Source organism: Lolium perenne, chromosome 6 (assembly GCF_019359855.2).
Source record: "Lolium perenne isolate Kyuss_39 chromosome 6, Kyuss_2.0, whole genome shotgun sequence".
Taxonomy (NCBI): Eukaryota; Viridiplantae; Streptophyta; class Magnoliopsida; order Poales; family Poaceae; genus Lolium; species Lolium perenne.
This window is the reverse complement of record NC_067249.2, coordinates 231,839,232-231,850,182: the sequence shown is the minus strand read 5'-3', so window position 1 is coordinate 231,850,182 and position 10,951 is coordinate 231,839,232. Positions and strand designations below refer to the sequence as shown.

The window sequence follows — 10,951 nt, the reverse complement described above, 5'->3', positions numbered from 1 at the left end:
GATTTCCCTGAAGTATTTCTTTATCGTGCACTGTGCCGTCTGAATAAGACGGTTGCATCCATATCTGTCCAATAGAGTATTCTCATCACTATGGATAGGTCAATGGATATTGATGATCTTCTTCAGATATAAAGAGAGATGGCGCTCGCTTGGATGTCATGCCAACTCCTCGTAAATTTCTTTTCATGCGATATGGTTTTTCTTGCTGTTGCTATCTTCTCTGAATGTGGGGCTATTTAAAAAAAAACATATGCACACTTTTGATGTTTCTTGCAAGATTATATTGGATGAAGTGGTAAATAAACTTCCAGTTATTGGGCTCAAGTTTGATACATGTTGGTATGGTGTTTTTTTTAGTGATGTCCGTGCTTCCGTGCCAGATTTGGAGGCTCATATAAAACTTCGTCAGGTGTTTATCTCAATCGGGCAAGAGTATTGTACAATGGATGGGGTTGAAAAGAAGATAGCAGAGTCGTCGATCTGGCTACTGCCAACTAACATCATTAAAACATATGGATATAACTTCTTCTGAGTAATAACTTAGTTAAATAGAAGTATTTTGTAAGCATAATAACATGAAAAAAAATGGACTAACCAATTACAAAGTTAAGAAGCCAGAAACAACCACACAAACAAGGCCGTGTTTGCATTTACTAATACAGTCATAGATCGAGCAAATGGCTAAGCCATTGCCATACAGAAAAGTGGCAGAAATAATCATGAAAAGCATTGTCCCTTCGATCAATTAAAATGCAAGTGCTGTAGGAAAGAGAAAAGGGCGTCAACATATTTATAGAGAGTTCCGTCAACTTTGAGCAACCAAGTGAGTGCGATGGGGCAGTCCTCTCTTTTGGCATTCAGTTTACATATGAATCTGTATCGTGATAGAATCAGGGAAAAGGTAAGCGGCAGTCCTCTTCTGCAATGAAATCTAACATAATAGTTCTCTAGAACAAGTTTCGCCTTATATGAGGTACCTCCATCCGCCTACTAAAGCTCCAGCATACGAATCATCTACGACAGGTACATTGGTATCATGGTCAGCAAAGTTTTTTTCCCTGTCCTTGGAATCTTGAAACCAAACTAACTTTAGACCACTTGATTTAGTTCATTCATATTTCCTCAAGGAATATAAAATCAGCATCTCCAGCTTGTGAAACCAAAAATGAAATTTACATTACTGTATATGCAGCTAGTTGATCAGGGCATTCTCAAATGTCAGCTCTTCATAATGAATTAATGTTCACGTCCCTAAAACAAAAAAATGATGGCATAGAATGATGATTATGAAGTGAAAAGCATGGCAGTGATCACATTTTTCTCTATGTAATAGCTATTATGGGGAGTGCTCCTGTAGTTGCACGGTAAACAACTAAGATGGTCTATAGTATTGTTCAGCTAAATAATGAAAACCATTTACATAATTATATTCTTACTTCAGGAAAATAGTAGATAAAATAAGACGAAAATTAATGTAAATTTAACAGTAGTCGTCATGATTACTTTATCTACCTTCGCGGCTAAGTAGAGCCGAACAAATAATTGCAAATGTGAGGAGCATCAACAAAATTCAGCCGTTGTCTAGCAGCAACAGCAGCGAAAGTGAGAACTGTTCAGCTACAGAGTGTTCAATAGCATCTGAACATATCTCAGTTGTCCAAAATTACAAAGAACAAATCTACAACATCAATGGTCACAATTAGCACATATGGAGCCACAAGATAGTAGGCAACACAGAATAATCAATATGTACTTTCAATCTTGCCTAACCTTTTCAGGTTTGGTTACCTTAAGCCATATAATCTCTACTACTATAATGTGGCAGTTTTGAATTTGGATTTACCAATCCCTCTCCAGTTTCCCGCCAGAGACAATATTGATTCTAGCCGTCGATTTCTTCTCTTGCATTGATATCCACCCTCCATCTCACAGTAATCTAGCATATCTAACGGTTGGTCTTTGCCGGATTCGCTCCACCTGTGCGCGAACTTGCCAGCTTCTTCGCGATAGATCCAGACGTCTCTGCACTGCCACATACCAAACTGAGTCCAAGTCGCAGCTTTGTCCTGTTTTGTCTTTTATTTCTCCCCGTCTGCGACCGCGACTTGGCCGCCGGAGCAACTGCACAGCCTTCCGCTACACCTGGCCGCTCCACTTCGCCTGCTCCGCCGGCCAGCGCGCCTCCACGATTTGGCTGCCAGAGCCCCTGCGCTCGGGAGGCCTCGCCGATCTGCTCGCGTCGGTCCGCTGCTTGACCACCAAAGCTGTTGTGCCAATGTCGTCGCCGCACTTGGCAGCCGGAGCCGTTGCACCCACGCCCCTCCGCCAAGGCTTGGCCGCCAAAGCCGCTGGGCACGATCCATTCAACGAGCCTAGCTGCTCCGCGCACCCGTCCGCGACTTGGGCCTTGGGCACCGGACGACTGCGCCGGCTAATATGCGTCTTCACAGATTTTGCCTGTTAATTTCCTCGGTTAACCATGCCAAAGGGGACGTTTTCTACAATTTAAAGGCACACGAACTGCGGGTGTCATCGTCAAATCCACCCGCAAAATACAGGAGGCAGCGACATGAAGAGCACTGAACCAGCCACAAGCGTCTCCATCCCCTCCACAACCCACCGCCTCCACTTGTTGACTACACAAATGCTTCCAGCTCATCAGCCCGTGGGAGTGGAAGTGCCATAACCGGCCACAAGTCAGACTGTGCGTGTGTGCCTCTTTGTATCACTTTTTTGTCGGTTGGTTTCCATTTCCTTGATCTTTTCATACATTAGAGTACCATACAAGATGATGCTTCTTGCTACCACTTATGTATTCTCATCAAATTACGGAATTTTTTGCATGATGTGATCTTCTGGAGGATATGTCCTTTTTTGCACACCAAGTGTGCTTTTGTCTAAACTGCTAAGAATTGATAGACCAATGGCAGGCTAGGGATTAACGTGTGTGGTTGCCAATTTGTATAACAAAATCGGATGGATAAAGCCATACTTTTGTTCTTTTTCTTAGTTGGTTCCGTACATAGCAACCATTTCAGATTAATTTATTTTCTTGTAGAAAACATCAACACCAATACATCTATTTGGATATTTACACTCATTTAAGAAATTTAGTTTATACCATGTTTTACCTTTTCTTTGACAAGGTCGATGTTATCATTTGTCTTACCATGAACAAAGACTTCATCTCTCAAAGATATTTTATATCTTCTGTTTGAAGCCGTGAGTAAATCATTAAATTTGTATAATTTTTATTTCTGGATGTTTTCTCGGGAAGTGTTAAAAGCTGCACTATCTCAGCCTTCTTACCACACATATGACAACATGATCAATTATGTAAGCTGATTAGCAATTAAAAAACTTCAGTTGCTTAAAGTCATGGTGTGGATGACCGTCTGGTTAATCATGATGTCCTTCAACATGTTCAACACTGTGGCCAGACTTTTTTTTTTCAAGAATGTGCCTAGACTTTCTATAACTGAAGGTGCTTGCTCTCTCTGTTATGGTCTTTTTTTTCTCTATCGAGAAACCTTGAGATATCAAGCTCATATTCTCAATCACAAGAATAAAAATATATTCGGTGCTGCAACAATAATGGAATTTCTTGAATCCCTGTTAGGGCTTGAGTAAGACTAAGGTAATGCTAACATGCGTGCACGACAAAGCCTCTTAGCTCAAGTACTTTTTCTTCTGGAACTCAACATTAATATTGGATAATATGTGGACTACTCATTATTTGTTAGCCATAGTACATTTAAGATTGGAGAATTTGTGGACTGCTCATAATCTGTTGGTCATGTTAGCAAACTTCTTAAGATCAGGTACGCATATGGTCTATTGATTTTTCTTTCAATTGTTTGTTCAATAAAACAAATAGTACATTTGACAAAACACTATTTTTGTCTGATATGATTTGGAATGTATAGTCTATGAAATATTGAAATTCATGTTTCTCCCTTACATATATATTTTCATGCTATTCTTTCACCAACGTGCAGTGCACGTGCATGTTTACTAGTTGTTCCAAAACGCAGAGGACTTTGATCCCCGGTGGGCTTGTAGAACTCAATTGTAGAAGAGAAGAAGTTTTCGTAACAAACTTAGACACCGGTGGGGGACAACTCAACGACTGACGACAGGACGTGGCCTACAGAGAAAAGAAAAATAAACTGTAAGGCGAGTACAATGATGCGAAAAAAACCAAAGAGCGAGACGAAAACTCTGTGCCCTGGCCCTCTGTCGTCGCCGTCGCCTCCTCTCCAAGCGCACACGGCGATCTGCTCCACGGACTCGAACCACCTCAGCGCGCAGGTCTTGGCCAAGACAGCACCCCCGCGTGCACCGGTTGGCGCCAGAGGAGCACCGGCCGCTCCAGCGCGTCCTTCGCGATCCCCACCGCAGGCAGCTCCAACAGGAGCAGTCGGACCTCATCCGGGGCACAGTTCGCGATCCGCTGGAGCTCCTCAACCACAGCAGTTCTTCGTCTCCAGCGTCGCGATGATGGCGTCGTGCTTGATCTCCATGAGTAGTGTGGGGCGAAGTATCTCAACAGTCCGCGCGGGGAGGCGGCTCTTGGTGGCGGCAAGCTCGACAGGGAGCGGCTGAGAAATAGAGGACAGTGGCGATTTGGTGAAGGCGAGAGGCAAGGCAGAACGGCGGCGGCTGTCGGCGGAGCCTACCGGGACGCGCTCGTCGGCGGCTGCCTCGAAGATCCTCCCGCGACGCGCGCCTCATTCCTGCTGCGCTCCCAACTCCCGTGGCGATTGATTTACAGAGAGAGAAGAAAATAAGTGCTAGGATGGAGCCTGTGAAAATGTGAATGGATAATGCAGAGGAGATTAGTCTGAGCGGTCGAACACACGTGTGATCGGGTGAGTCATCCACATCAACCACCACCGTTTCCAATCATGCATCAGCTATGACCACGCCACCAAACCACTCAAACTGTTCAGTAAGCGAAGGAAACATATCAAACTGCACAGTCGAAATCGCTACGCAGCACCAAACCATACACAGCAAAGAGGCAGTGAAAACCAAAAAACAAAGTTAAAGTGTCGCCGCGAGGCTCACCCCCTATGAGGCCTCAAAATTCTGAGGTAAAAGCAAGTTGTTCATTATCTCTAGAATAACACATGTCTTGACATGAAAATACCACTTGACAAACTACTCAGGCATCCTACTACTCGGGGGAACTCTAAAGTGTATCTTATTTGGAAAGAACAGCACATATGCAGTTGAATGTATATGGTTACCCTTTCAAGATAAAGCATTAAAAATAACTTCCTCTGATAACAACTAATATTTGATGTCTGTACGTAGTTGTTAGAACATGAGTTAGATGCTATCTCACTGAAACAGGAAATGAAAGAACTTCAAACTATGGCAGGCCTAAGATGTATGACCCGACATAATATTAAAGATTCATAAGCTGGTACCAGCTCTCTTCACTTCGATATCAAATAAGACCAAGTGAATAATCCAGATCTAATTCGATTCAGAAAGCATGAACATATTCTCAAATGCAGAATCGCCAAAAATAAAGGAGGAATACAATGTACCTACCAAGGTACTGCTACATCTAAATCTTGACCCTAATAGACCATTTCAGATATATACATGATTGGGAGCTTGCCATGCATTTGTGCTTTTCTGTGATAGCAGAGAACTAATCACTAAATGGGTGAATCAAGCAACTAACATATGCATCTGTCAACCACTGAAGCTCAGCAACCAGCCATGGCTAAAAATCGTTGAAGATTCCAACAAAACTGACATATTTTATCTATTAATACTAAAACGTATAGAACATTTGGAATCAGAAGGAAATTTAGATCTACAACAAAATATATAGCTGGTGCGTTGATTTTTCCTAAAGTAACACACCAGCGATATATTTTGTTGTAGACTTTAATCTTGGATTCGAATACAGGGTTAAATTTCCTGCTGAATAGTACAACAGTATTGGCAAATTAAAGACGGAAATAAAAATTGTAGGGAAATCACCAAACATATGGATTCCTTCTCTGAATCAATTCAGACACAAAATATTCAGAAGCAGAAAAGAAAATTCTTTCTTGTATTAATAAAGTAGAATCGATTATGACACAAAATTGTGGTTGTTTGAAGATCTCTCCATGACACGTACTACAAGTGATTATTGATGAATTACGATGCAGTGGATCAAAAGTTTCCTTATAAAGATGTTTGCAAACTCATCATATTGATGATCATATGGATATATAAAACAAAACACCTCTTTTACAGTGGCTTTAACAGGGACATCAAGAACAGCTGCTCCATGCACTGTAGGATTTCTAAGATCTAGTCAGTAAAATCATATCAATATTCAAGGCAGCCGAAATAAGTTTGAAACCAGGTAATTTATCCTAAGGACCCTCAATAAAAATATCAGTGCATGGACTAAATATCTATGCATGATTTGAGACGAAAATAAATCAATTCATATTAACTGCAGCCTCAAGAGTCAAGAAGTAAAAGACAAGTTAGTTCACTGATGCACAAGAAACAAACTAACCAGGTTTTCCAATTTGACACGGCGCACAACAATGAAGAACTGAAAGAGATCAACACCACCAGGACAGACGCGACAAACTTTCTTGTGTGTTTGGCAGTACTGTGGGATAGCAAACATGGAATGAATCCAAGGGAAAAATAGTATCGAACCTTACTTTATTTTATCTCTGAACTGGTCAATTCGATTGGCTGGGATGCAGCCTTCCATTTTGTTGCCCTGAAACATCATTTAATTTTTGAATGTATAATTGTCTAGGGAAATTTAGTTTCGATACTAAATGATCGTACAACAGAAGAAAGTTTAACATCCCTTTACTATACTGCACAAAGCCATTCACTCGAAATATAAGGACAACAGGTGCACCATGCCTGATAGGGAAAAAAAAGTGTCCATGAACTGTTTTTCATACAATATAGTGGGTATTGACAGATAAGGGGGTAAATAACTCGAGTTAATTAAATGCATTGAGGTCATGAGTGATAATGACCGATTGAAGTTTCTGAATATTTAGAAGGTACCTCTTGGTCAATGACAATGAAGTCCACCTAAAACAAATTATTTTGCCAGGTTGCTTGATCCCTATGTTCCCACGACACACACAATGGTCTTCCATTGAAACCCTCGAGGTGACAGATCCTTCACCAAGGTTGTATCCATGACTGCTCTTCTGGTGTCCCTATAAGAAGATACGTTCAGTAATGGTGGACATGAACAGTGGTACAAATCACAACTGTAATGATGCAAAAAGTAAATGTAAATTGGCCAATTAAATGGATGCTAGCAAACGGGACAATCTAAGCCAATCCAAGAAAAAATATACCATTAACTGATGCCAAATGATAGTTATTCTCTGCATTCAAATGTAAATATTACTATCCGTGATAGTGAAAATCAGGTAATTTGTGAGCAGACCTTGTGATTCAGACAGACCAAAGTAATACTAACTAAAATATACAAATATGTCGTAATGAGTTTTTTCGCAGACATGTATTGGTCATCGGTATGCTTATGTATCATCAATGTAGAACAGACACTCATTGCTCGTCGTTGTATGCTTATGTAGTATCGATGCTAGGGAGAAAGAATGAATATCCAACAATATACTATAAAAGCCAAATGAACCAAAGGGCAAGCGTCTTACCACTTAGTTTATATATGATGGTACGTGTACTAATTGGAGACTGGGTGAGGCTCATCGAGATGGGACACAAGTTGGGAGCCAACAATGCACCGGTGTTGAGAATCATGTGGCTTGGAAGAAAAAAATCATGAATTTTTCTTTACATCTAAATATACAGCTAGCTTAATTATTCATCTAGATAAGTTTTAAATTCAGACACCAGATTTTCAAAGAAACGACAAATGTATAAATTGTTCAGACCATTGGCTCAGGAAATCTAGCAAGCTGGTATATGCCAAAATGACAAATGTATAAATTGTTCAGACCAAGGCATCAATACGATTAGTTAATGGTGATGATAACTAAGATTTAGCCTGTATGAAGAAACAACAGGCAAAATGCAAATCCTCTCCATGAGGAACATCGTCCAACTTCATCGGCTAACACTCCAGTTAGTAGATGTTAGACTGAGCAAAGGTAATATGGAAAACATCTACAATGCTTCGTGTAAAGATCAAAGCGGACCTTTTGTGGTGCCGTTTGTGGCGTTGCAGACCAGACCTCCATCCCTTCATTCAGCTCGAACCGATAGGGCTAAAAACTTACCTTTTCTATCCAGTCAGACATAAGACGATTTGTCAGGTTTTTTTATGAATTAAATGGGCTGGGAATTTATTAGTGAATGTTACCTGCCTGTGTAGCAGTGGCAGCAATATAGTTGGTCCACTCCGCCGCCTAGCTGACGGTTACGTCTGCTGACTCTGCTTCAAATTAACGGTCCTATACTTGGGCTTTTACTAAGTAATTGTGGCAAATTATAAAATATCTCTCCTAATCTTCCTCTGGTGCATCAAACATCATCAGACTGCAATTGATACACCGATTGTTCAAAAATTTGTGAAGCTGTGGGGATTTGGAGGAAGCAGAGAAAGGGGATCGTGGTAGGCTGGCTGGATTAGATTGAATCTCTTACCTTTCCAAAAATTTGGGGATGGCACAGAGAGAGGACATTGGTTGGCGGCCCATATGAGATGGGAGAGACCTTCCCTTTGTCGTCTCCAAGGTCTTTTGATGCTGCTCGTCCTGCCTTCACGGACGTAGCGCCCCACCGTGGTGGTCGCCCCGGATCTTCCCTACTCCTTGCGCCCCCCAAATTTGGCAGCAGAGGCAGAGACGCGCCGGCTGGCGGATAACGCCGTTGCTGGTTTTGCAGTGGATGCAAGGACACGGCAGCGAAGGTCGAGAACTCGAGATGCTTGCTAGCGCCAAGCACTGCGCCCGTGGCCATCTTAAACGGCAGGTTCCTCCTCCCTTCACATCCACCTAGAACAACACAGGGAAACCCAAGATCAGCAGAAGACAAACCGACAGAAGGCAAAGGCAAAGCCTCTGGGAGGCTGGGAGCCAAAATCTGATTGTAGCCGATGTACGCAACCTCGCCTTCTGCCGTGTTGGTGTCGCCTGTGTCGCCAGCACCAGCAGTGCTGCCGCCTATCCTCTCTGTTTCGTCCTGGACGGCGGCGGATGCTTGGCGAATTTGCGGTTGAGGCGCGGGCAAAGGGCGGGATGAACGGCGAACGACTGGCTAGATGCAGTTGCCGCGATTTCCGGTGGTAGCGGCGGCGGCCACCGACGCGGCCGACTGGCTAGACACGGTATCCGGAGGTAGCGGCGGCGGCCACCTGACGCAAGGACGCTCCGACGGAGAGAAACACCATGACGGCGCCGGCGCGACGACTGCTATCGGCGGTGGTGACGACTGTAGGGGCAGAGGATTGCTTGACCGGAGCACGCGCAGATGGCCCATTAGCTTGAGCAGGAGATCCTCAAATCCGCCATCGCGGGGATCCTCATCCTCACCACCTCGGCGCCCCTGCGTTGGAAGTGGCGCGATCTTGAGCACACTTTTTGAGGGCTAGGTTTAGCCAGATCGCGCAGGTAGCCCATGAGCTTAACGCGGAGGTAATCGGTCCCTCCGGCGTAGGGCCCTTTGGCGCTGGGCTGCCGCCGAAGCCGCCGGCATCCCTCCTGTGGGAGTCGGGTGACGCTGAAGTCCGCCTCGGTAGGGAGAGGAGGACGCGCCGAGGTCCTGCTCTCCGCTGCCATCCTCCTTGGGAAGAAGATGGCGCCGGCCTCCTTCTCCGCGCCGCCAGCGACCTCGAGATGAAGAGGAGTTCTTTTCGCGCCGATGGGTTCGTCGGTACGCGGTGGCTAGAGAGGGAGTGGAGAGCGCCGTCCTGGGAAGGGAGGCGGCGATGAAAGAAAAAGCCAGCGGCAGTCGGTCTCGAACCCGACGCCCAATGCAGCAGGCTGTTATCACCGCTTTGACCACTGTCAGTCTGAACCAATGGTACGGACACGCACCGAATGTACCAAAGCCCCTACAAACGAAGCAATATGAAGGGAAAACATAGACATTTGCACACGTGTTGGCAGTAGATGAGGTTCCAACCTCTCCTAAAATTTCTACTAAGCATCGGAAATGTACACAGAAAAATCCAGTGAAAAACAAACTTTACAAACAGTATACGTGTCACCACCATGGTAATTTCAAAATGCCTTCAAAATTCTGTAAAAAAAGATGTTTGTTGCTCTTTAATATAGTAGTTATTTCCCACTCTCGCTGCCGTATGGATATTTGGTCCAGACAAGAAGGATAACTGTGAGAAGCCCATTGAGTTGTCAGAAGCACAAGGAAACATCTAATTACCTCTAAATACTGACGGGTATTATGTTTTGTAAAGACAAGTCTTTGACCAATGATTTCTCTGTTAACATGATGTTTGTACCACTAGATTTCTCAAGGATTTCCCTGTTAATATGACGTTGGTATCACTAGATTTGTCTTGCAGATCGCATACTTTTCATTGCGGTTTCATATCATATAAACCATGTATTAATCCGGTAATCCTTGAGGCGAAACGCCAAACGGTGTTATCATTTTCAGAATTTTTGGAGCACCAAAAATATGAATATCGATGCCCTACAGTAACTCGGGTTCATGAGTACCTAGGATCCACTACATATTTCGGCCAAGATGCGGATTTTCTTTGCTTGCAGAGAGGCGTAAAATTGTCCCCGCACAGGTTTATATGTATATGTATTGACCTTGGATGTTTATCTCCAGGAATCAGCTAGTATTTTTAAGTTTGATTTAATGGTGAAGTCGAAAGACTTTGAACTTTGGTTCTTTAGTTTTCCTTGGAAAATGATGACTTTGTGAACATTATTTGGTAACATCATGATGATGATAAATTGATAAATTGATAATGACATTTATGCAAACAAGCAGCCGA

The 10,951-nt window shown here is 43.2% G+C and overlaps 2 long non-coding RNA genes across 8 annotated transcripts; both read right to left on the bottom strand.

The window, feature by feature from the left end:
• Nucleotides 1–643: 643 nt before the first annotated feature.
• On the bottom strand, nucleotides 644–1,803 carry LOC127305975 (uncharacterized). 3 transcript variants are annotated; one of them, XR_007854283.2, is made up of 3 exons: nucleotides 1,771–1,803; nucleotides 1,513–1,678; nucleotides 644–1,251 (listed from the first exon to the last, which is right to left on the bottom strand). It is a non-coding gene; the product is annotated as an uncharacterized lncRNA (long non-coding RNA). The 3 variants fall into 3 exon arrangements; XR_011747756.1 differs by having other exon boundaries at nucleotides 1,504–1,797; XR_011747755.1 differs by having other exon boundaries at nucleotides 1,513–1,797.
• Nucleotides 1,804–4,056: 2,253 nt separating this feature from the next.
• Nucleotides 4,057–9,955, bottom strand: LOC127305973 (uncharacterized). 5 transcript variants are annotated; one of them, XR_011747754.1, is made up of 7 exons: nucleotides 9,091–9,955; nucleotides 8,629–8,978; nucleotides 8,345–8,520; nucleotides 8,181–8,266; nucleotides 7,054–7,211; nucleotides 6,685–6,903; nucleotides 4,057–4,944 (listed from the first exon to the last, which is right to left on the bottom strand). It is a non-coding gene; the product is annotated as an uncharacterized lncRNA (long non-coding RNA). The 5 variants fall into 5 exon arrangements; XR_011747753.1 differs by having other exon boundaries at nucleotides 4,057–6,903; nucleotides 8,181–8,261; nucleotides 8,349–8,520; XR_011747750.1 differs by having other exon boundaries at nucleotides 4,057–6,903; nucleotides 9,091–9,954.
• Nucleotides 9,956–10,951: the final 996 nt, after the last annotated feature.